We start from the raw sequence: 27,417 nt of genomic DNA, 5'->3' as shown, positions 1-27,417 counted from the left end.
CGTTGCAAAGTAAGAAATTGTAATTGTGACGAGTCTTAAGTAACATAGGTAGGTGCCTGAAATTTATTATTTATGTCGTAATGTTTTGATCTTGTTACCTACTTATAAAAATTCCTTGAAGTTCTCACTTCTCTTTACCTACCGTGGAAAAGAGTTACCTTATTATTTTTACAAAAGCAATTACATTTCAGAGGCAATTCCTGAAAGAAATCTTACTGTATGTTTTTAAAGCAGATGCTAAAATTACAAAACGTACCCGTAAAGGGTCCTTGAATCATCTGAGTAATTTTCCTCTTTTGCACAATGAAAAAACCCACATTCCTTAATTTGCATTATCAAAGGGATGAGGTGATTCGTGAATGTCTGTACTAACCCCTAACACCCACACGTCACCGAAAAAAATTACGCCATTACATAAGACGGCAACTTTCTCCATTTCCCCAAACGACGTGCCCAGCTCATCTGCGAGCACCTTTAAAGTCTTATGTCACAAAACATAAAGGTCGAAATCGTGCAGAAGATTTAGGCCACACAATAAACTGTCCCTGAGGAATTCAATAGAGGAGCCACGCGCAAGCTCGCTGGCTGATGGCGCAAAAACCATTCTCGTAGTGTCCCGTAATATCGAATGCCCTATAAAATGCGATAGGAGCGTCGTTGCTTATCGCAGAATGTCCCATGGGCGATCTAAGTTGACCTCTGGCCGCTACTCACGGACAAAGACAGATCGGACTGTTGTCTGGAATGAGACGTTCCCATTTGAGCTGCGACTCCGCGTACACTTTATGTCATACGTTATACGAGCAATAGTACCGCCGTTACTTGCTGTTATGTTCTATCACGTACGTTGATCAAGTTTAGGGCGCTTTTGACCTGACTCACTTGCTTTTATACGCAAATGAACTGAATTTCATAAGAAACATTGTTACGAAATTGTTTACTTATGCCTCATTCGTGATTTTAGATTAAAGATTACTAATCTATTACTGATTCCAGTTATTTGAACTACAGCCACCAAATAACTACAAAGTGACACTAGAATGTGTAGAATTTTCAAACTCACTTATTATAAAAAGTTTTATGATCAGTAGACGTTAAAAATATCTATAGTTAGTAGGTTTGTTACTGCAATATCCACTATGTTATAGTACCTAATCTTTTAATATTTCATTTTAAATATTCCCTGGATCAAAATGATACTGTATCAAAACTGTCTCACCCATAAACTAAAACGGTATGTCATAGCACCTGTAAATAACTGGCAGCCAGTCGTAGGTTTGATTCGCGCGGAGTCGGGTCACGGGGGCACTTACGCGGATGCGCTCGTAAAATAAAATAAATTGAGCCACCCGTGACCTTTCCGAAACCACATCTATGGCGTGACGAATTGCCCATAACGCGGGAATCTAAGGATATTGCGAGGACTGTGAAGTGTGCTGCGTGTGAGTAGCAGTTTATTATATTAGTAGCTATTTCTACAAGTTAGAACGCGTCGAAATCGTTTACCATGCTAAATGTCTGGTCAACGAAGAGCTCTCATTCGTATAGGTACGACTCCATCGAAAGAGTCAGACTCACATCTTCATCCTTATTAATCACGACAAATTAACCCCAGATTTAAAATAGGTAAGGTGATTGCATTGTTATCATCATCATATATCAAAAGAATTTACCGCAGCTTTATATAGTGGTCGGCGACTAAATGGCTTTGATAGAAATGTTGAAGCAACCAAGAATTTATGGGATACTCAAGCTATAAAATCGTCTTTGGTAACAATTTTAAAGTTGTTTTGAGACAATCATCTCGTGCAAAGCCATAATATTTGTCTACTTATCTGATAACATAACAGGCTATTTTCAGACCAATTAATTCTATCACGAAGCAAAACTATTCAAAGGTATACAAAAACAGTGCGGTTTGCCTTCCCACAATACACTTACTGGTAATGAAATAACTGATACAATTCCCCCAATACTAGATGAGCCAACAGAGCAGAATTGTAGCCAATTACGAAATAGTTCCACATTCAAAACATAACTTGTAAAAGGGGCCTTTACAAAGTTCAAGAGGAAAGGTCGGACGTATCAAATGATCGCGGAGCGTGTAATATGAACATGGTATCCATTCAGAAACACTTGCCCAACAACAGTATACCCACTTGTTTTAGGAGGGTCAACAAATTTCGCATTGGAATTTATTAGGCACTCCACACATAGCTGCTTAGGTTAAGGTAAATAATCCTGTGGTCATCCCTCACGATACGATTGGTTTAATGCGTTCAAACAACTTCTGTGCCCGTAATATTTTAAAGACTAACTTTGTTAGTGTTGTGCGTTCCGTATAAATGTTACGATAGCTATAGAAACACATTGTTGGACAGTATTACAGTACATTACACAGTATTAATGAAGTAGCTTTCTACGAAAGACGGCTCGAATATAGGACGCACAAAATAGGCTTCACAAGATGATAGACCCATTTCTCTATTTATTGTAAAATAAGGTTATTGTAATGTACAATTCTTATGTATTATGTATTCTTGTAACCGCCAGAGGTTAATGAAATTGTGCGTTATCTTTTATTCACACCCCATTAGCAGACAAACACAATATTCTTTCGAGATGCTTTGTCACATAATAGGTAAGTAAAATCATCATTCTAGGCTATGTACACTAACTTTAAATTATTGTAAAATAGCCTCTATTACAGCTGTAAAGATGCTAGAGTACCGTGCTGTCTTCCGTACCAATTCATCTTGTGTAAGAGGTGCTCAGCGCAACGGACGCGTGGTCAATCGCTTTGACGGGCGCCGCGCTGTCATTTGCAACTCTCATCTATACTCGAGGGTCGGGCTCGACGAGGCAGCCCTCGATTGGAAAAGATCGCTCTTTCTGACGAAGTATGGCGATGTTGTTTGGTTTCAAAACAATACTACCTTGAAGAAATTTTAACCTGTAAACATCATTACTTATAAAAGCAGCTTTTTTACACCGTAAAAATGCTGTTGAAGCTGTAATAAACAATCATTTATCTTTGTCATTACTGCCAAATGCTATACTATAAATTAAACTCACTGAAACAGTACTAAAGAACTGAAACAGAGGTGGAATTGTGTAAAGCAATCGTAATCATTTGACAGTTTATAACATACGATTATTCTGTCAAACGCTGACTTTATCGTACGTTATAAACTGTCAAAAATGATTACGATTGCTTTACACAATTCGACCTCAGGCAGGACTATTTTAATTTCATGAATAAGCACTTAAGGCGAATTTGTCGTAATTGTCGAGAAACTTATTTTCGCGAATATTAATATAACGTCGTGACCAAAGCAATTTAAAACACAATTGCACGATTTTACCTGGATTCTATGGAATTATGTCCATTCAGAGAAATTAATAAGTGCTTTACAGTCCCCGTGGGCAGGGTAACTCTCTGTTCTTCATCATTTCCCTGCAGAGCGCCGAGAATTACGAGCATTCGCCTGTAATAGTCCCGGTGGAAATTACAATATAATTGCCTTTTTCAAATCATTATAAGGAAATTCTATTGGTGCAAAACACAATAATAAAGTCTAAGGCGTATAATGAGAAAAATATTTTTATCGACACCGATCTATTTTATTTTGTTTGAAAACGTTACGTAGAAACGTAGACCAAAATTTATTATTAATCAAGATTTTATTGTAGTTACTACCAAACAAAAATATGCTCACAATTCATAAAAAATCCAGCTACTAGGAACCCTTCCAATTATACCCATTATCATCCCGCGCAGAATCGCCGGAATCTATGTGATGACACCTACGCTTATTTTTTTTGCTTCCAGTTCATCGAAATACTTATAGGTACTTAGGTCTAAAAATCCGGAGCGTCCCAAAAGCAAACACATGGTGCCAGAGCTAATTACTGGGTACGTAGGTCCTTCCAATTATACCCATTATCATCCCGCGCAGAATCGCCGGAATCTATGTGAAGACACCTACGCATATTTTTTTTGCTTCCAGTTCATCGAAATACTTATAGGTACTTAGGTCTAAAAATCCGGAGCGTCCCAAAAGCAAACACATGGTGCCAGAGCTAATTACTGGGAACGTAGGTCCTTCCAATTATACTCATTATCATCCAGCGCAGAATCACCCGGAATCTATGTGAAGACATCTACGCTTATTGTTTCCTCGACAAAAGGGCGGGTGTCAGTGCCAATTGATCACGTGGCGCAGGCCTCGACTTGAGTGCCGTGTAGGCTGGCCAAGCATCTAGGTTCTAGATAGACTTGAAAATATTTTTTTTATTTTAAAATCATTTTCAAATTTGTGTTTTACCTAACTACGACAAAGTTGTGCCATGCGTAGCTGTCTGGTTCCGGCACAGAAGAACAGCAACTCTTCTTGTGAGAGACGACTAGAGGAGAGTTACGCGAACCTCAGGCCTTGATTGCATTTAGTAAGATGATGATGGTGGTCATCCTGCATTAGAGTCTAAATTACTTGATAATAAAAGTTTTCTCTTTGGTTTCAGTGCCGCCACTTATGATGACTGTACATTTTAAAGTATAATGCAGACACAGATAGACTTCGGTTTGATCAGACAAATTGATGAACATCACTTTTCATCAGGTGAGACACACGCCAAGTAAGATACACTTAGTGGGTTTTCACCCAACTAAGTGTATCTTACTGGATTAAAAGAAGGGATAATCGCTTTTATTCCACCCTGGTCACCCTACCAGAGATGGGAGGCCGGGGCAAATGAGCATTCGCGACAAAACATCCTTTTTGTTTTACACGGTTGACGCTTACGTATCACTCTTTCTACTTTTGCTGCTTCCACTTCTTGTGCTTTACAAATGCTATCAAACTTTTATCTTTCGTATTTACCCTCATTTTACCACATTACATAATGTTATGAAGAGACGAAGACTTAATGTCTTTGTTAGTCTAGAACCAAAAATATAATTCTAAAAATAATTGACTTATGCCCGTTTTCACCATCAATCCCAAATTTAAAGTGATCTCTATAAAAACAAAATTCCTGTTATGTGTTACCATAGGGGTCACTTAAAAATTAGGGATTGATGGTGAAAACGGGCATTAGTTTACTACTAATCTACGCTACAGACAAAAAATATGATATTGATATACTTAGTTACTTCCTTATGTAGAGCAGCAAGAATCTATATTCTATGAGTAGTATTTTCGTTAATGATTTGTATCAATCTTTTTTATAATAAATAAACTTTTGGTTTAAAATTCTAGTCTAGAATTATAACAGTCAGTTTTCTTAACAATCTGATACGGCGTAAACCACGTATTTTTTTAGGCTAATGTAGGTACTTTGGCAAACAAAGTCGGTCATTACAAAGGATGTTTTTCTCAAACCAGAGGAGTCCGGTAAGTGAGCGGCCTCCTCAGACCTCTCAAGAGGGGTTGTTACGGCGTCAATTATCCGGACTCGCTGCGGGAAGGATCCGGATCGAATTAACGGGGAAAAACCGGCTTTGACCCGGGTGAGATAAGAGGGTGCAAGGATAATGCAGTTTAGTTGGGTAGAGATGTTGAGGAGTTTGTTCTAATAAATTAAAAGTGAGAACAAACAAATCATGCAAGTATTTTTGTTTTTCGGTATAAAACAAATGAGCTTAATGAAAATACAAGTGGCTTATTGTTTTCGAACAGATTGCCATAGGGCAGAAAATATAAAAAATAAGAAAATACTCGGGTAACCTGATGGCATTCTTTCTGTATTTGTATTTGTACTTTAGATATGAAGCTTACACAAAAGACCTAAACCACAGAATAAGTAATAGTACAGGTACAGAAGGATTACTCCGCAAGACGATTTAAATAAATGCGAGTCTTGCTACGATGCGATACAGTGGAATTCAGCTCGCACAGCACTACGTACCTACAATTTTATTCACCTACAAGTTTTGTCTCTTTCTATCGCGTGCCTCTGAACTCTTCTTACGCTGTTAGGGTTGCTGTCTAGTGAAAAAATAATTAATCTACTTATTTGTAATGAGGTACGTATGTAGGTAAGTATGCATTCATTATGGAAGAAAACCTTGGGAGAGGCCTTTGTCCAGCAGTGGACGTCATTTGGCTGAAACGAACGAACGCATTCTGAGCAGTAGTCATAGTAGGTTAGGTTCCTATACTATCCTAAGAATTATTGATTACCTACATGACCAACATACCTTTCAGCATCTTTGGGAAGCGAAAAAAAAAGATGAATCCGGTAGATTACTTTTCGAATTTAAACACCCGAACGCCGCACTATATTTCTTTCTCTTTATGTCCATTTTTAAATAATACTTCGATCATAGAATTATAATCATACTACAACGCACGCCAGCGTCCTGACGAGCGCGCGCGTGACACTCGACTGATATAATACCCGCCGGCGGGGCGCTTCGCTGTAGGTAATTATCGGATGTACCGCGCGGAGTGAGCCAGGCCTGCCTAAACTCAACGTTAACAGCTCCTTTGAAACAAAATTGGGATCACTAACGTTGACACGATATTTTTAATGTCCCTATTGATATAAAGCTCAATTTGATGGCAAAGTGAAAATATGAGACGTTTTAATCTCATTTATAGATTTAACACACTCTATCTCATATTACGTTCATACACGATTAATTTAAAGATGCAGCAGCCTGCACTGTTCACAAACTAAAATAAAGTAAAATAACCTACATACGGCCAATAATAATGAAAGGAAACAGGATCAAGATCTGCTATTGTCTAATAAAACCTTACTTTACCCGACTCTGATATGAGCGTACAAACGCTTTTATTACAGCCACACTACACCGAAATAAAGTAGGATCTATGTGAATAAGCTTTTACAGACAACTTGAAAAACGCACTACGATTTTTGAAACTCTTTATTTATTATATTTACCGTAAATGTAGTTCATATTTTGTTCAATTTTTTTTAGGTAAGTAAAAAAGATTTTTTTTTATTTTGCGCATTTTATTTCCTACTTTAATTAATTGGAATGTGGTCGAAGTAAGAAAGACAACACCATAAGATTCGCTATAGCACCGTAGCACGTTATTACGTCGTAGCAATAGGAGTTTCATTTTTCTTATTATTTATAAGAAAAATTACACAATCTAATGTGCGATGACAAAATGGAAAACATTTGGACACGTGACTTCCAAAATACTTTTTCTAGCTTCGAAGTTTTTTACAGTAGCACCGAGCCTGCTGCAACTAGCTTTATTGCTTTACTGCCTTACATAATTACTTGGAGAAAGTTAATATTGCCGAGTGTAAAGGCCGAAAAGTAAGAAAACGTCGTTCAGAGCAGGCGACACACGGCCAACTCCAAATTATTTTCAGAACAATAAAAGTACAAGAGCAGTTTCATTTCCTACGAAGAGTTAATGAGTCTACGAGTTGCAAACAACCTATTTCTATAGCTGTCTTCTATTATCTTGATATGAAAGCCTTTTTGGAGTCATATGAAGATATATTAATGTACTTGTTTATGCTAAATTGAAACAAGCTTTCTAGCCGACATCTTCAGATAAACCAAAACACGATCTTAATAACTATTTTAACTCTTCAAGTTTTTATGTGTGACCAAGATTGATGTGGTACCTACCTAAATGGTTAAGACATAAAAAGAAGCGTCTTATCATGAAGTCTTCAACTCTTTATATTCTTAAACGTAACTAAATAAGACAATTTACTCCCTTAAAGATCCCTGTGCTCGTACAGTTCTAAGTCATACCAAAAATACGAGGTCAAACTCCACAAAAGGAATTGGGATGCGTAATTAAAGCAAACATCGGTGATTTACCAAACGATGTCTATTAGGGGGGAGAGGGGAAACTTGTGAACAAGTTGTGAGGACCATCACGACTTCCTTCCCGAGCAGCCTGCGTGAAATGTGCGCCCTACAGAGCCTAAGCTTACTCACAATTTGCGAGACGTTTGACAAATAGCAGGGGTGTTTTAAAAATAGAATAACTTTCTATGGTGTGGGGAACAATGTTGCAACTTTGACATTGGGTGAAACGACCTTCGAATCATGTGCAGGAGACAAATAAGCGACTTAGAAGTGCAAAACATGCAGAAAGTACCTATGGTTTTAAAGCCCAAATAATAACGCTCAAAACTCTATCATCCAGAAGATTCAACCATGTAAGTAACCTTAATATTAAACCTGAACCAAAACTTGAATCCATCTACGCTTGAGACTGAATCAAGTATCAAGCGTTATTATATAATAAGGAAATTGGGCTTGGATTTATATTAGAACATGAATACCCTATGTAGCAGGCTAATGTGAACTCTATCTTAAATATTCCTCGATCACAGAATAAAAGGTAATTATTATTTACAAATCATCACGACATTTCTTTCTTGATACACAAGACGTCATTAAATTTGTGAAACAGCACCAAGTCTAGCATTTATTGCCACCCGTTTGTATGTAAAGAATCCATTGAATGCCGACGCAATGAACGCTGCTGCGACGGCGGCGGAGCAGGCGACACACCTTCCGACTAATTAGTCGAAACGAATAAAAAAACTAAGTGCAAACTGTAAGCTTTTTTGATAACTTAAAAAATCAAAATTCCTAAGGTGGAAATCGACCTTCCTGCTGCTGCTTTTCAATTTCTTCGATTTGCTCAAGTTATTTTTAAAATTTAGATCTAAAGACGAATCTTAACGCCAGAAAATTTAAAAACTGTAAGCTTATCACTGATATCTTCCCTGTCAATATGTTTTTAAAAGTATCTACCATACTGTTATCTTTTACAGCAATGCCTGGTTTTAATCAGCAACTACACTTCTTGTTGTGGATTGCATGTAACGCTAACAACGCTTAAAATTGAAATCATATAAACCTCACTTTCCAGTGTCATTTTTTTGACGAGATAGATGCACATAAAAAATGTAACAGTGTTCATTTCTGAAATACAAAAAAGTCGTGTCAAAATCGTGCCTTCTGAATAACATTTAATGGAATACCGAGGCACGCGCCGTGACAAAAGGCAATCGATCACGCCACCTGCGCTGCACTGAAAAGACGAATAAGTATACGTAAAACAAAATCGGCAATTACCGGCTCATTCAAGGGCCATTTATTTATGTTGTCGTCTTCCCAATTGACTTTTAAAAGATTTGAATCAAGTAAAATGCATGTATATTTAAATTGAGACATTATTCTGTTAGAAACAAGAAACAAAAATCGGAAGATTCCCATTTTCGTAGTTCTGTACTCAACTAAAGGTCAAAGCAACTGCTTTAAACTTCAACAACCTAAAATTATAACGATTAATATTTAACATTTTCATCATTTGCTCGATAACCTATCGTAGGTACTTATATTCAATCTCACTCTGACTTAACAGCAAAGCTGTACGCACTAACTTTAGCACGAAAACTTCTGTCGTGTTCTAGTATCAGTTTGGCCGCCAATAAAACCTAACCAATCAAGGTGGGGTAGACCCGGGGGAAAGCAAAACAGTTTTAGGACCCGCAACGAAATTAATCAGAAGTAAATAGACGGAGTTCGAAGTTTACCGCCCATCGACACTATTCACACATAAAACAAAAAAGGTTCTAGCAAAAAGACTAGTAACAGAAATAAAGTAGTAATAAGATCAAATTAATGGAATATTTTTGTGACACAAACGATGCTTGCTTTAGTGAACTAGCAAATCGAACGCACAACGTTGAATAGAGCTCTGTGATTTCTTCGCGTGTCACCCTGTGCGTCCACGCGCACTGTGCGACCTCATAGTAATGTTTGTGAATACGGGCGTTAATAATTTATCGTAGGTAGAAAAGTCTCTTTATCAGAGCTAAAATATAATTAGTGCAGATAAGGAAATTCCATTCAGTATTAACAGTATTTCCTTTGAATTTACACAACAAATTGTCAGGATTATGTCGTGGTTAATTACGAGCGAGTTTAAATCATAGAATTTTCCATCATTGTTAATTTCGGTAATCTCTTACAGACCGTTGTCAAATTCTTTATGATCCAGTGAGTGATGATCACATAGCTTCTCGTAAAGCAAAATAAACGTTCATTTTGTCAGTGCTTCCTTCTCAGGTGAAAGTCCCCGATACTGGCGCAATATTTCCCGGCAATAGGCGTTATCGACGAAGCGATATCGTTTTTATTCACGTTTTATATCGCTGTAAAAACGAACCTTGCCCTTCGCTATCGGATGTCCAGCTATTTCCCGATAGATTTCAAGGCAGTTAATGGCAATTGTGTAGCTTTTACGAAATGCTGAGATATTTAGCTCAAGTAGAACAAAAATAAAGAACCAAAATACAAAGTTCCATCATTATAAATTTCGAGTACCTAATTTTGTTTATCAAAGACGAGTATAAATATAATATATTGATACATATTCCATTTGATGAGGTATTATTTTTATTAGGTCTGGTAAATAAAAGACATTTTCAATAAATACTTAAGTAGAAATATTAAAAACGTATTTGTAACTCATAGGTTCTGTTAGAAATAAAATAGTAAAAGATAGGGCCCGGAGGCTGAATGTCTAATAAAAAAGCAAAACACTGAAGTAATAATTTAACGAACAAGAACCATAATCATAGTATTCCTAAATATGTAAACCAATATCGGCTTAACAAACCAATACCATTTGAATGGAAGTTCATTGAAATTGTGGAGAATTTATTCGACTACACGAATTGTATTCAATACATGCCTGAAATAATTTGACAAGCTCACCGAATTCCGTAATATTTGTGTATAAAAGATGGAAATCATTTAATTAATTTTAATGCTTAAGTTATGTAAACCGTGTTTACTGTTGTAGTTCTTTTTTTCCAAATTAACATAAAAGCCACAGGTATGCTTAGAGACGTTCTATTATGCTCTATTCGTTGTTGATACTTACCTTGTAATTTAAGGAATCCCTTAAACTTACTGACCCTAGAACTTTGACTTCTCTCGGAGCTCAAGCATCAAGATTTTCCCACAATCGTCGTTATCGTTTCCCGCACATTGAAAACGTGCGATTACATGCAAACGACATCGAGTAGCCCTTATTGCTTTATATTACATGCGAATCGATTGCAAATTCATTACTGCCCGATAATAGTGTGTAGAATTTGATCTTCAGCCGCTCCGTTATTAGGCTATCAGTGATGTGTCAATTAGTCGCGGCGGTCAGCTTGCTTGTAGAGTCGGTCGCGTATTGGCATATGATTCCGGTTTCGGTTTCCATTTCACTACCTACCTCATATAGGTGTTTCAAAATATCGAACACTTCTCCAGATTTAGAGGAGAGTGTGAGTTGTGAATGATATTAATTTCCTGCAATAAATAAACGAAGGTGATTGAGTTTTTCCGCCACCGCACACACACAAATGGTACTAAAAATATAATAAATGCTTCAAACAATTTAAACTTGAAGAAAACTGTAATGTTAAGATTCAGCCAAGTAATTGATGTCAAATATTCCAGTACTTGTTGTAGGCATAGATTTATTGTTAAATGTCCTTTTGCCTAATGATGGTCCAATAAACTAAAACGTTGCAAAGTGACGAAACCTAAACAAGTATAAGGTATAAGGTAAGGCGACAGATGTATGTAATTAGGTACACAATCAGGCTGTGCAGGTGATACCGAAACCAAATCTTCGGCCAGACACTACGTGCTTGATTAATGGACTGTGGATCCTGTGCTCCGCCAATCGGGGCGAGACAATGAATTGACGACCATAGATTCTAGATGACGGCAATGCGAGGGACTTTTTGTTGGGACGGTTTTATTTTGCACGAGGCGGCGGGTGTAATGAAGGAGCTCAATTCCTTTTGTGCTGGAAGAGAAGCAATTTTTAACTTAAGTCCCTGACACACTCTGGATTCAATTGTAAAATTGTATGGACGCAATGCCGTGCTCACACTAATATTACACTCTCACACAATATTACGCTCACTCATATAGAACATTTTACCTATTTAATCACTGCATTAGCATACTTACTCCTCTTTCAAAGCTTGTATTTCACAAATAAATAAGTTTAGATTTTATTGAAGCTTTCCAGTGAGTAATTTGAATTTCCTAAAGAGTCTTCATTTTTCAACAGACGGGCTATTTGAATAGATCGCTTTAAAAGCAACTACTACTTCTAGTTTTACTTTAACTCGACGAAAATATTGTGCCGTACTTTATACCTGACGTCATCTGTAAAACCTCTATCAATTACTCCGAAATTACTCCTTCATTTTCAATGAGCCCCGGCTTTTTATCTGCGAAGTCTTTAATGTGGTACAAGAGAATGCACTTCATTCGTTTTAATATTCACTAAAACTGTTCGGAACCCCTGACTGCCTGCCACAACAGCATTTTAACTCTTACTGCACTTCCGAATGTCTTTGATGGGCTTAATGCATTTGAAACTTACAGAAAATGTGGGCGTAAAATAATACAATAATATCTCTCGTTTAGGATCCTTCGGAAGTTTATCAATTTCCTAGAAAATTTATAAATTTGCGGTTCTTGTTATTTTCCGGTGACATATCGACCGATTTCTCATACAAATTAGAAGCCGACCAAACTATTAGCCGACAAAAAGTCTGTTGTCTGCCGGGACTCTTAAACAATACACATACTCTGTAAGCATTTCCAGAACAATAAATTTTAATTAACACTGAGGACCTTCGAGGAATGCTGTGAATTAAGATGAAAACTTATTGGAAACCTTTAACCCCAAGTTACTCAAACTTTACATTCCTAAAAACTTACCAACCGAATTGAGAACCTCCTTTTGTTGAAGTCGATTAACAAATTTTGTAGGTATCGATTAAGTCCTATATTGATTTAACCTTGATCTGTACACGTGGTGATCGCTACACGTGGTTCCCGATTTAAGAACAATAGTTTGTGCCCTAAGCACGAACAAATGTCGATCTTGCTGTGGTAAGTGGTACGGTACTCGTTTTGTATAAAAAACAAAACATTGCCGCTACTGTTATACGAATATACGATTACTGTACCATCATGAGAGTCATTCGTGCTCAGGGTACTGTTTGCCAGGAAGATGAGGGGGTTAGTTAATATTGACAATATTTCCGGAAATATGCCTGAAAATCCGATTTTACCTGGTTTCACAAAATGAAGTCCATGTTGACTGACGTGTGCAAATATTTTTTGAACTTAACGCGATGACTACAGCGAAGAGATTGCGTAAGAGATTCAGTAAGAGAAACTAACGCTGTTTGAAATTCTTAAGTAGTACCTAGGTACCTACCAGCTCTAAGAATAGAGTCAGACAATTCATTCCTTTACTTCCGCAGTACATTCAGAAACTTTCAGTCGACATGAAACTTTTGAACACGAAGCATAAAGTGTTACGAGAACTATCTCGTTTATCTTTTATTTTAACCCAAAAATCTGTCAAAGAAATACCAGTAACGACACATTTATGTCAACCTGATGGTAGCTTTTTCCCAGCATAGTTCACAATCGCAACACAATCGTCATCCCATATTTTGACGTAGCCGTAGGTATAACCCAGCTAAAGGCGCTTTTAAATTATTCGTTATGAAACGGACGTACACTCTGTTATTAATTGTCATTTTTATTCCAAAGCAGTTTTCATACAATTTTCAGTGTGCGGTCCTGCAAAAGGACGAAAAACGTCCGTCTTATTTGAAAGAGCTCTAAGGAGCACTGAACGTTCTGCCCTTAGCGACAACCACCAACTGTGCTCAGCAGGACATCAATTTTTCCAAACATTTGGCATCTTCTATTTCGAGCCTATCTGCAAAGCAAACAACGAGTTCACAGGAAACACAATTTAAGTTCGTCAACAGACGCCCTGTAGGGTTAAATATTGATAGGCAAATAAATATTGATTCTTCGGCAAACTCAGACGCTATTTTTAAACCTTTTAAAAAATTTTGCTATACCAGATTTTTGCCAGATCAAAGGCTATATTTATAGCAATATTCATTTAACAGTAAGTGTGATTATACCAACATCTTTAAGTTAACTACTTACTTCAAGAAAACCTATTTCGTTTTCGTTGTTTGTTAAAAATAGTAGTGATTACTTGGTCCCTTTGCTTTGCTTTGGTCTCTCCGAGATGCATGTGATGTATCAATAAATAGGTTAAATGTAACCCTGGGTGTATGCGGGCTTAACATAAAGTTTATGCGATTTCAATAAAAACTACACGTATAGTTTTACGATGTAATATAATTATGGCATTCGATTGACGTAAAATGTGTATAAATATTTAATGGTAGAACGCATGGCAATTTGAAAAGATTTTCCAATTAATAAATCAGCTTGGTCTCCTTCCTTAATGAACTAAACTAAACATAATATTGTACCTACATTAAAAAACTTTGTTACCTAGAGTTATAATGTACTATTGTGGGCATGTATGCCATAGATCTAGAAATTAAAAAACTGTAATAATTACTTAATTGACGAGAAATAAACGAATTTGATAAATTCATCAGTGTTTTACTATTCAAGAACCAGTGGGCTGAGTGCGAGCGCGTTTAAAAAATGTATGAAAAGGTTTAAGTTTATTTCCACACTATACACCAAAAATACACACGCAGACACCATCATCGTTACATCTGCCCCCATCCCGTAGATCATAATTACACGATATAAAGCACTTAATGTCGTCACAATTCTCATCCAACGCCATGATGCCCGCTGATTTTTCTGAAAAAAAAATTGAACAAATACCTGTATTTTTACAAACGTATATACGGATAATTAAAGCAAATTACTGCAGAAAATATTTTTTGCTAAATCGTTAAAATTCAAAATAATAAAACTTTACTTAATCCATGCCTAAAACTTCCGTTTTCCGGTAACTAGTACAAGTCTTACCTAGGTTTGTACAAATAGGTGGCGCTATGTAAACAGATCCTACATAATTTACTTATTTCTGAATCGCATTGTTGTAATTGACATGTTGGTTCTTCATTACGAATTATAAGTGAATACCTACATAAGCCAGGGATGGCGAACCAATGGCACGCGCCACAACATTCAGGCCACCAATCACAAAATTCACTCACATAAACCATGATAACAATAGTTTTAAATTACTCATTGGTCATTAAACTTACCTACATGGTGATGATGGTGATTGCCCATAGTGGCAGCAAAGAACAGTATGAATATGAGTAACCTCTTCATATTGCCAATCAGTACCTAATGACTGTTGTGGAGTCTATCCGTAATTTATATTATTTTTGTCGGTTACGACCACCATCATATTATAGTACTTAAGTTTATGAACTATAAAACCTGCCATATGTCAGCATTACAAATGTATGAAAAACTTAATAATTTATGAACCAGACAATTTCAGTCGTTTAAAAAGTAGAGCCAAGTATTTTTTTAGTTAAACCTCTGTTCAAGTGTCACTGCGAAAAAGGCCTTAATAAAATTATGCTAAGCAAATGATTAAACTATTGTTACTTTGTTGCTTCTTTTCATCGCACTTTTGTAATCAACATAATAATAGTGTAGGACTGCGACATAATTTTAGATGCGGGCTTAACATAAAGTTTCAATAAAAACGTCATATCTACCTATGTCATTTCATACAAGAAGCAAAAAGTCCAAAGTGCCACCAAAAAGGCATTACATTTTAACATTATACATTTGCTTTCAAAAATTTTGTATTTTGGATAGGTAGGTACAAAAATAATAAAATCGTACTAAACTAGTGCAAAGATGATTATTTTGTGGCTATTATTTTGGGTTATTGTTAAAATTGAAAAACTTTGTTCTTGTCTATGTTTGTACGAATGTCATAGTAAAATAAAAATGCACTGGTGTTAGTTTGCACAAGTTTTAGTTTACATTTAATTGCACGACATTTATTTCAACTTTATGGAGCATCCTCTGAAGCTTAAGCAGACTTCTTACAAATAGAATATGAGACAAATGTTACTGACAACGCAACTCTTGTAGCGGAGTTTTGGGCTGACACTGTATAGGTTTGTTATCAACACGAGAAGAAGAAGAACATGAGACAGTATAGTGTGTAAAACTTGTGTATATGTTGTTGATTATATTCAGTATTTAATTATAATATGAAGTTTGCATCAGCATTATATCCATTCCATGGTGACTGACATAAGTTTATTTCTTATTTCAACGGATCATCACACTTGCATACACCTTCGGGAAAACATGTGCCCCCTCCGTACCCGTTGAAATGACAAACTACAAAGCAACCAAGCTCTTCGCATTTCTCCTCCAATGGCATGTAACCCGCTAATTTTTCTGCAAAAATATATAAAACAAACACCTGTAAATGTTTAAAAAGATACAGACAATAATAGGTAATTGAAGCTCATTGTAGTACACCTCTTAGCGAATAAGGCGCCTTGCAAATTTTACTGGCCGCAACGACTGATTCGACTGAATCGCGTCCCTCAATCACTACGAATTCGGGTAAGGCACTACCTTTCTAGTTAGGCACATGCAAATCGTGTGGCATAAAAAGATGAGCCTTAAATTCTTATAGAAGCGGATCAAAAATGAAACAAAGAAAATAATTGCATTTTCATTGTTGAAAACTCCTTGTACTTTAGTCCTTTGTTACAAATATACAAAAAAATCCTTGCCCTAAAATATCATGTTGTTGTTGTTTTTAATACTTACCTAAATGGTCATGATGATTGCTCACTGTGGCAGCAACGAATAGTGTGAGCATCAATAGCCCCTTCATATTGCCAGTCAATAATGACGGGCTGTGGAAATCTATCCATATTTTATAGTATTTTGGTCCGCTATAGCCACCATCATAGGTACAACCTATGTAACCTACTTTACGTTTATGAACAATAAAACGTGTTATAGAATTTCTAGTCAACACAAGTGTGTAAATAATATGATCCAAAAATTTTAGTCCGTTCAAGTAAAAAGCCTAGCCTACTTTTTTATTTGCCTAGTGTCTGGTAGGTATTTCATATAATTGTCGCTCATACTGAAATCTTGTTTTGCGTGAGAGGAATGGAGAAATGGAAAAATTCGAAACTTTAGTTATCGCAGGCATTTTGGGTTGCACGAGTTAAAAAATATTTGATGTAGTTAATTTTTTTTAAACTTGAATTAATATTACCTTATTCCAATGTTCATGGCGAACTCTACAGGGCACAGTGTGTTATGGGACTGTATAAACGGACATTCTCATTGATTTGATGAAACGTATAGAGCTCAGTTATACAAACATGATAGTAAAACTCCCGTTTGAAAATTCCAAGTAGTTTTCACGGTATAAAAATTCAAAGTTACCTATTTTTTTACTTCAAAATTATGCAAAAATATTCTCACTCGTTAACTCATAACATTTGATTCAGAATTGTTATAATACTTCATAGAGCTCTTAAAACTACACGTAATAAGCATATTAAGTGCTTCGTAAACGCATTCAGTTAATTAGGAAAAATGATTTTAGTGATTTTTGTTTTTATTTTTTTTTCTCAATTATACCTTAATATATGCAAACATTTTTAATTGCAAGATATAGTCTGATATTTAATCTAATTGTATTAATAAAATCAGCTTTAAACTCCGTGATATATTTGAGAAAAAACATAAAACGTCTTAATAAAATTTTTACGCGTCTAGAGTCGACAATTTTAGAAGGAATAATTCATGTCTAAAAAGTTTCAAATCCCGCCTCTTATGTGCATAGTGTTGAAGGTTCTAAAAAGTCACATTCACATTGTTTTTAACCGACTTCAAAAAAAGGAGGAGGTTCTCAAGTCGAGTCTTTTTTCTTTTTTAACACTCTTATATTAACTTAAGTTGCATGTAAGTAACTAACTAAAAAAGTATGTAAACAAATCTAGGAAGTCGAATTTAGCCTACCTTTAATAATTTTCTCATCGATTTGAAACCTGTGTAAATCGGATGTCAATACAATAATTTCGTACAATCGAGCTGATGATATTTAAACATCCAAAAGAAATATTGCTATTAAAAAGTGACGGGAAATTTACAATTCTATATGGCGTATATTTTCAATTTGATTTTCCTCAAATATATCACGGAATTTAAAGCTGTTTTTTTTATACAATTAGATTAAATATCAGACTATATCTTGCAATTAAAAATGTTTGCATATATTAAGGTATAATTGTCAAAAAAAATAAAAACAAAAATCACTAAAATCTTTTTTCCTAATTAACTGAATGCGTTTACGAAGCACTTAATACGCTTATTACATGTAGTTTTAAGAGCTCTATGAAGTATTATAACAATTCTGAATTAAATGTTATTAGTTAACGAGTGAGAATATTTTTGCATAATTTTGAAGTAAAAAAATAGGTAACTTTGAATTTTTATACCGCGAAAACTACTTGGAATTTTCAAACGGGAGTTTTACTATCATGTTTGTATAACTGAGCTCTATACGGTTCATCAAATAAATGAGAATGTCCGATTATACAGTCTCATAACATACTGTGCAGGGGTTAGTATGTTAATGGGCATCATTATTTTTAGATGCGGGCATAACATAAAGTTCATGTGATTTTCAATGACACCAAATCTACTATTTTACAGGTATTTTTAATATAATATAGTTAAGGGTTTTCAATTTCCTTTGCTTTAATTACTCTTTTGTGCCAGATAATCACTCCTTTCTTCCAATTTATTTTTATACATAATTTCAATGTTTAAAAAATTTACCTACTTAGCTCTTTTTAAGAAATTACCTTTTTGCTACTACTATTTACTCTGAAAATGTAAGAGATAGGTATAATAAAAATGCACGAACATTATTTTACTTGATTATACTTTTTAATGTTATTTATTTTTTTGCTCATAAATACCGTACGGCAGCAATTTTAGCTGATGCTAACGTTATGCGTTTACATGGCTGACGTATAATTTACCATTAAATGATTATGACCGATCATTACCGATGTATCAGGTGTTGGTATCACTCTTCTCTGTTTCATCAATCATTGGTATTACATGACGTTTGCATCAGCCTTAAATCACTGCCTAAGTGTACGAGACCACTTCATTTGTCACTCTCCTTCTCACAGACGCACATACTGCCGGAGCATTCTCCTTTACCCCGTTCGGAGAAGACGCAGGACGTCAGGCAACTCAAGTTGTTACACTCCGCCTCCAACGCCACATAGCCCGCTGACTTTTCTGCGAAAATTCAAATAACTTTAATATAAATGGTTCAGCCCTACTCGTCGAATGAAAAAGAGAGAGTGTGTGTGTGTAATACCTACAGACAAGCAATCACGTGCTAATTAAAGGAAGAAAGTAAGGATCAAATTGGACGTCCATCTAAGTCAGTATGACCACGCTATAGGTTAAAAATCACATGTATGCATTTTTTAATTCCATTGTAATATTTTAGGTATTATTTAGGTATTAGAAATAAACGCACTGTAAAATTTTTACTGTCTCTACTACAGTTCGCAGCCCTTGGGGAACACTAAAACATTATTGTCGCAAGGGACAAGGTCTTAAAAACATTTACCTATATGATGATGTTGATGTTGATGTTGATGATGAGCTTGGTGATGTTTATTACTCACTGCAGCAGCAACGAATAGTAGGAGTATAAATAGCACCTTCATAATGTTAGTCAGTAATGTCTGCCTGTGCTGTGCTATCCGTATTTTATAGTCTTCTATCCTCACTACCAGCAGTTAGTTTACATAGATTTTATGAACAATAAAACGCACATATTATTATCATATTTTATCGTCCTTACTGTGTTTCAGAACATACACATCATACATGGGCCCGAAAATATCAAAAGCAAAAATAAACGTAAAGAAGACTTGCATAAAAGCCCCACCTTGAGATGTTTATCTCAGCTGTCCAACGTGGGGTAATTTTGTATGGACATTGCAACGTCTTCTTTCATTTTAAAATAAAATCAAATTAAGCAGATTGTCTTAATTTGTGAACATTTGGTCATACAATCCATTATCAGAGCACGTGTCATGGCATTTGTTCTAAGAACTGCAAGTTACCACACTAGATAAAAATAAGAGGCATATTATCATAACAAAATAAGGTAAAACAGCCATGTATTGTTCAATATGGAATCAGGAGTTCTCTTCGCCTTGTTCGATGAATCAATTTGGGCAGACGCATCTCAGCAAATAGGAATCATTAGCCAACTTAAGGATTTCTGGTCAAATAATTTTACTCAATATTTGTGATGTACCTACTGCAAAAATAATAAGCCATTATTTAGAGGGCTATGACGATAGATTACGATAAGGACATTATTGTTGCAGCCCACAGTCAGCATTGCACGAGTTCGGTCGTTCGTTTCAGCCGAATTACGTCCCAGTAGTCCCCGCAATCTCGTGCGATTGAAGGAGTAAGTAAGGCTAATAAACTGTTAAGTATTCCCTGGAAACGTAGAATGCGTCAACAGAGAGTTATCAACAACTAAAGATAAAATCACACTATAAATACCGCTTGAGTATCTGTCCACAGTCATATTCTGATTACCTAATATTGTAAGAATGAGGAGTTTTGCGTTTGTTTTGTTATTGGTTGCAGTTGCTTTGTCAGAGATGCAGCCTGAAAGCAGTAAGGATTTTTTAAAATTTTATTATACTTCTTTCTCTTGTGGAGATTAAGTGGTCCTCCTACTTATATCACTGAATCTCCATTTATAGTGAACTTTTATATCTTTTAACGTGGGTAAAAGAGACGTGATTAAAAATTAATAATGAAATAATAGGAGTTATCTACCTAATTATTTAAAGTTGCTCCAATTAATTTACACCGGTTTTATGTATAAATTCACTTATTTTTAAACTTTTTTTTTCATGTTTAAATAAGTATTTTATTCGTTTATTTATAAAATAATAATAACTTTAAAAAAAAATAAAACCGACTTCAAATGCGTGAACACAAAAAAAAACTAAAAATTAAAAATATTGCGTATAAAAAAGTTCATCCCCAATTTTCCACCCTTGGGGGTGAAATGTTTTCTTCAAATTCGCATGAAACCACCCTTTTGATAATACCTATTCAACAAAAAAATAATCGTTCAAATTGATTTATAATCGGCGGAGATATTGCGTATAAAAAAGTTCATCCCCAATTTTCCACCCTTGGGGGTTGTTTTTTCTATTATTAAATTTAAATGGGACCACCCTTGAGGTATTACCTATACGCCGACAAAAGATTTGTTCAAATCGGTTCATAATTGGCGGAGTTATCGCGTAACAAACATAGAAAAAAAAAACATACGGGTCGAATTGAGAACCTCCTCCTTTTTTTGAAGTCGGTTGAAAAATTAAACAGTTGTAGGTAAAAAGTTAAAAACACGCTAGTGACTTAACTTACGCGCACAATGGCCGCTTTTGCTTTTCCACGATATTATTTGCCACCATTAGTGCCAAATAGGTATATTTAAATTCAGTAGGGCTTTAATAACAGTATTTTAATTGTTTTGTTCTCTACCAACAGGGTCCTATGCAATGGCAGACATAATACCAGTGCCCTGAAATTTCAACCAGTGTATGGCCACCTGCAGGAGGAACGGTTTCAGCGGCGGCTACTGTAACTTGTTGGGATGCCAATGTATTAGATGAAGATTTATTGAATGTACCTACTGTATTCTTATCAAAGTTCATTACTTAAGAAATAAATAAATAAATATCCTTGGACATTTAACACTGCGCCGCTAGCCCCAAACTAAGCAAAGCTTGTACTATGGGTACTAGACAACGGATATAAACATACTTAAATACTTTTTTTTTTTTTTTGTAAATACATACTATTAAAGGCCGGTCGATCTATTCTCATAAATAAAACACTGGATACTCATCTTTCACATTATATTGCCTTATTTTAGATACAATTCATCACTTAGCACAAAAGCGCGCGGAGTCGTCTCCGCGCGTCCCTCTATTCTGACGTTTGTTTCTCGTGTGACATTGACGTATTGTCAATGTCACTATGACAGCATCTCATTGGCTATAACGATACCGCTATTTTAACGTTTTATATTTTTCACAATTAACAGTTCGGCCTTCCTGCAATTCCTTCGCCCTCGAAGGTCTGCTCATGGCACACTTGACGCCTCGTATTGGGATCCAGCTGAGCACCTGGCTAGATCCACTTTGCCATCTCCATCACCATTCGCACCACACGCTGACCACCTTTGGTTCCGCTGAAACGAGAAATCATCACACAATACATCTATATCATCGTCACACGGTACATCTATATCATCACACAGTACATCTATATCATCATCACACAGTACATCTATGTCATCATTACACAGCACATCCATATCATCTAGAAGCTCAGCGTGCTCCACAATCAATAGCGCCACGCCAATGGTCATACAGACGCTACCACAATTATCTTTTCGTTCAATATTTTAGAATCAGCTGCTTCAATAATGACAATAATGTCGATCACACACATGCCATCTTAATCTAGGCACCATAGCTCATATGCCCAAAATGTTACCACCGAAGAAACTCATCCTTTGATGCCCAATTAGGCCTTTATCCAAGGTTTCTATCAGGTTTGTTCAACCACCACAAAAATACAACTTAATGGTTCCGATAAACTCCAAATCATAGAACTGTAACCCATTCTACTTCCAAGAATGGAAAGAACCCTCACTGTTGATGAGCAGTGGACTGCATGTTCGTGGGCTAGGAACCGGCATAAATCTTGAAGGCAGAGTACTTGTTGTAAACAGCTTTATTTCTGAGTTCTTCAATTTTTCTTTTCGACCACTTTGATTTCTTAACTCGCTTCTTATCTGAATTAAACTAGTCAGCTGGAATGCCCTGCTCCTTATCTTATACTCTTCCCTTTCTCTCGCGATATTGCCAGCTCTGTCTCTCATGTTCTGGAATATTCAAAGCGAGAGGTCCGATGTGACCGTCTCGTTATCCTCGATCTTCCCAGTGACGAGATGCGGTGTTGCTCGATTGTCACGTCATCGTCCTTGCCTTCTTGCCGTGGCCATCCAGACTTCGGTCTTCTAAGGAACGACGGCCCTTGGAACAACTCATCCTCTTCCGATGTAGGCACGTATCCCGCTCTCGACGCCACGTCGGCTACGTTCAAGTGAGTGGGTACTCAAACGCTACTCCGACGGCTTTGTCTCCTCGGTGATCTCTTCAAGTCGATGCGCTCCGTAGGGTGTATAGCGGCGGCTTCCGTTCCGCAGCCAATGCAGCACAGTTTAGGAGTCACTCCAGTAGATAGTGTCTTCTACAGGCAGCCGATGCACTTCCGTTCATGCTGCTCGTAGCTCCAACCTCGATATCGTTTGTGTCTTCACTGGAGCCACTTTGACACGCGCAGCTACCAGCACAACTTCCGCGTCCTTCTGTCGTTGTAAGCGAGGTGCCAATACGCAACGGCGGCGTAGGCTTCCTCGCCTGCATCGCAGAAGATGTGCAGCTCTCGGAGTTTCATTCATCTCCCCCCCGTAGTAGTATCGAGGAATACGCAGTCTCTTCATAATCTGCAGGTCTGACAGCCATTTCTCGAAGTATGCTGCGACGTCTTCCAGCACGGGCTCGTCCCATCCGGTCTTGAGGCGCCACTGCTTTTCAGGAGCTTCTAGGGGAGTCGCTCCTTTCTTCGCGGCGCGCCTGCCGCTCGGGGCGACTGCTAGCAGTCTGTCGTTGTTGCTGTTCCAGTTCCGGACATGGAAGACCGCCTTCCTGTGGTCTTCGTCCACTTGAAAAATCACTTCTTTGCTTGCTCGATGTCGTTGAAGCTTTCCACGAAGTCACCACTACAGCGCCCGGCGTATGCCTTTCTCAGTAGGTTCTCCATTTGCTCATGATACTGCCTCTTCTCTTCGGTATTATTCAGAATTAATTTAGAACATTGTGAACTCCTAATGACGTAATTTTAATGAAGTTATACAATGCAATACAATTAAAATAAATACTATTGGACCTAAATGATTTATGGGATTGGTTATGGTTCTTTTAACATTTTCTCTTTAAACCCACACAGATTAGGCCATTCCACACAGTTTGCGCCTCGCCACACAGCCCTATGATGTCGCTACACAAGCCAAAACATCATAGTTCATGATGTCTCCCACACAAGACACGACATCTTCACAATTCCTGATGTCACACAGACATCCCACTCAGAATGACAATGTCCACACAGTTTCAAGACAATGCCACATGTCCTCCTCACACAGCTATCAGGACATCCATCTCACACAAAATGACAAAGTCCACCCAGTTTCATGACAATGCCCACTGGTGTATGATCCTCACATAGTACATCATACCCCCATTATTATTATTATTATTTTCAAACCATTCCCATAATCACAACATCATAAGAAATTTGCTAAAATTATCTTTATTTAAATAATAAAATATTTCAATGTAAACTCTAAAATATTAAGATGAATAACACAACTACATAAATCATCATCAATAATAATGCCAGTAATAAACAGTGAAACAATTTATGCTTAACATTGTGTCTTAGTGAACACAAATTTGCTTCACACACAAATGCAACTTTATCATAATAAACTTACTGTTATTGTTGTGTTGACAGCAATACACTTAAAACTATTATCTTTGGAAACTGCACATACTTCCATGAACTTACCATCCTCAAATAGGAACAAGCATTCATGGAAATATCCAAGAACTTTAATTTAACAAGTACAATACTTCTCTTCTCATGCTTGGCCAAAATTCACCCACAATGCAACTGACTTCATATTCAAGTATCTGTTGTTAACCCAGTCATTACAGGGAAGCACACAACACAATCATCACCAATATAAACTTTATTTGATCACTGCTAGTACTTTGCTCCATTGATAACATTATTAAAAAAACATAACCCTCCTTCTGGTGCAGTCGGGTAAATAGCTAACTTTCGCACAGTACAGCAGTATACCACACAATAGGCCAATGCTAATGACCAATGATAAGCATTTATTTCTATTCAAACACATCACTCTCTTATTCACCATTATTAATAATAACTTTTTGCTTAAGACTGTTAGCGGCAGTTGGGAAGTTCTAAAGTCTAGCAGTAGACTGTAGCCAATTCCTTATTACAATCTGTTCACACTCAAGTTAATTGTATGCAATTTCATGCCAATGACAAGAATAAGCACAGTTAAACAACCAAGCCGCAGTGGCACTGCTAGTCTCAGCTCAACCCTTGCAATAAAACATTAATTCAACTCACCAAATATCACAGCTGATTCCTTTTGTATTACATTTTCACTCACCAAATATCACAGCTGATGCCCTTTTGTATTGCATTACCTTCTGTCCAACTCCAAATCATTTATGTGAAGTACCCCTTGTTCAGTGTTCAGCTTCACTCAGGTATTGTGCTTGACTGATTTGCTCACCACAGGGCCAACCCGCAGACAGATAAGTCACCATATCTAAAACTCAAGTCAAATCTAAAAATATGCACACACAACATGCTACAACCAGTAACCTTTTTATTAAACAGCTAATAAATAACCTCAAGATTAAAGTCATTTTCACTATGTGGGAAGAATAACCAACAATAATGGCTGGTACACAAGAATACTCTTTAAGTTAAATGTACCACATTCTATATCTTTTTTTTTAATTATAATAATTGGATTAATTTTAATCACCCACACTAATTTTCAATTTTAGTGATACAACCCAAATCACTACTGGCAGCAGAAATTAATTGATAAGTTGGAAAAGTTCAATATTAACATTATCTTTACTCAAAATATAAAATCATGTAACATAATAATAATAATGTTTCCCAATAATTGAAGTATCAATCACTATAAGAGTACCAAAAATACACCACATGTTCAACGGCATGACTGGCTGCTTTATGTTAAATTCGTACACATACTCACTCACAAATTGGATATTAAATACAAATAGTCTGAAACCAACTTATTCACCAATACCATAATTTGCCAATTCAAGCCATCAATCATAGGTACACAACACACTGATATTTTAGAAGGCTCTCGGGTCATGGCGTTTAGCTCGCGGCCAACGTTCGAATGCCACAAGGAATATCTTTTTGTTATCCCGTACGACTCCCCGCGTTCCTCAGGTGTAATTTGATAGCCAAATCAGCGTTAATCCTTTCGTTGCTAACATCGTTGCTAACAGACGGCCGTCCTGATGCCGGAATGTCCCCATTCCGCTTCGGCCATTCGAACGTTATGATGTATGTCCCCATACATGTATGCTATCTATGTCGTTTAATTACTTGAGAATCAATTATCATCTGCAACACCTTAATCAACAGTTGAATCAATCGTCCAGCTGAAATTCGATTCGCATTTGACAACACCAGTGTAGTGTCAACACCTTCCTTGTGAATAGTTTCACCCGAGGACCTTAAATTAAACATTCTATTTTACTCTTCCATCTTCGTTACATTTTCTTTTTCTCTGTTATTGCAATCATTCTGTCTGAGCGATATTCAGTACCATTTTCATAATAATGATTCTGGCGGTCTTCGAGGCCAGTGTCATAAATCAATCTTCTTTCAGTAAGTCCTGAGGTACTTTCTTCTTTAGTCTACGAACGAATACTTGAAAATATATCGTCCACAAATAAACTGTTATGTAGCTCCAGTTTTCATTATGATAAGTTTAGCTTTATTATTTATTTCTTCTTTCACTGTTTTGATACCGAATTTTCGGTAAAGTCTCTCGTGACGTACCACGGTGCTTCTACAATATCTCAATACTCCATCGTATACTGCTGCTTTACCACATTAGTGCATTCACATAAAGATTTACAATTCAGGTAGCATCTTCGACAGTTTCCATTGAAACTTCAACAAAAACGTTTGTCTAGATTGGTTTCATTATACACTTATACTATAACAAGACCTTATTTTCCACTGCAGGTTGACCATTTCTTATGACTTTTTGCGTTATTGTTGTCCTATTGCTGGACGTTTGGTAAAAATATGCTTTTTCCACGTTACGTTTCATCCAAGTACATGCCAAGATGTAAATATCTCTTCATCGAAACTAATTTTGTCACGTTCGCTTTGACGTTCGTTATTTCATTTCATCATTTCATTTCATTTCATTTCATTTCATTTCATTTCATTTCATTTCATTTCATTTCATTTCATTTCATTTCATTTCATTTCATTTCATTTCATTTCATTTCATTTCATTTCATTTCATTTCATTTCATTTCATTTCATTTCATTTCATTTCATTTCATTTCATTTCATTTCATTTCATTTCATTTCATTTCATTTCATTTCATTTCATTTCATTTCATTTCATTTCATTTCATTTCATTTCATTTCATTTCATTTCATTTCATTTCAATTCAGTAAATCGTATAAAATTGTCACATTGAGACCAGCGTTTCTTTATTTTACTCATAATGTAGTTTTAAAATAATTCAGCT

At 36.3% G+C, this 27,417-nt stretch overlaps 1 protein-coding gene and 1 long non-coding RNA gene across 2 annotated transcripts in view; one reads left to right on the top strand and one right to left on the bottom strand.

The window, feature by feature from the left end:
* Window positions 1-27,417, bottom strand: part of LOC135073385 (uncharacterized) — a 421,709-nt gene that overhangs the window by 366,470 nt on the left and 27,822 nt on the right. The window lies entirely within an intron of this gene.
* LOC135073376 (uncharacterized) lies at window positions 20,488-21,663 on the top strand. Its single transcript, XR_010257616.1, has 2 exons — window positions 20,488-20,581; window positions 21,470-21,663. It is a non-coding gene; the product is annotated as an uncharacterized LOC135073376 (long non-coding RNA).

Source organism: Ostrinia nubilalis, chromosome 7, assembly GCF_963855985.1.
Source record: "Ostrinia nubilalis chromosome 7, ilOstNubi1.1, whole genome shotgun sequence".
Classification (NCBI taxonomy): Eukaryota; Metazoa; Arthropoda; class Insecta; order Lepidoptera; family Crambidae; genus Ostrinia; species Ostrinia nubilalis.
The sequence above is the reverse complement of the archived record's forward strand: the minus strand, read 5'-3'. Positions and strand labels throughout refer to the sequence as shown.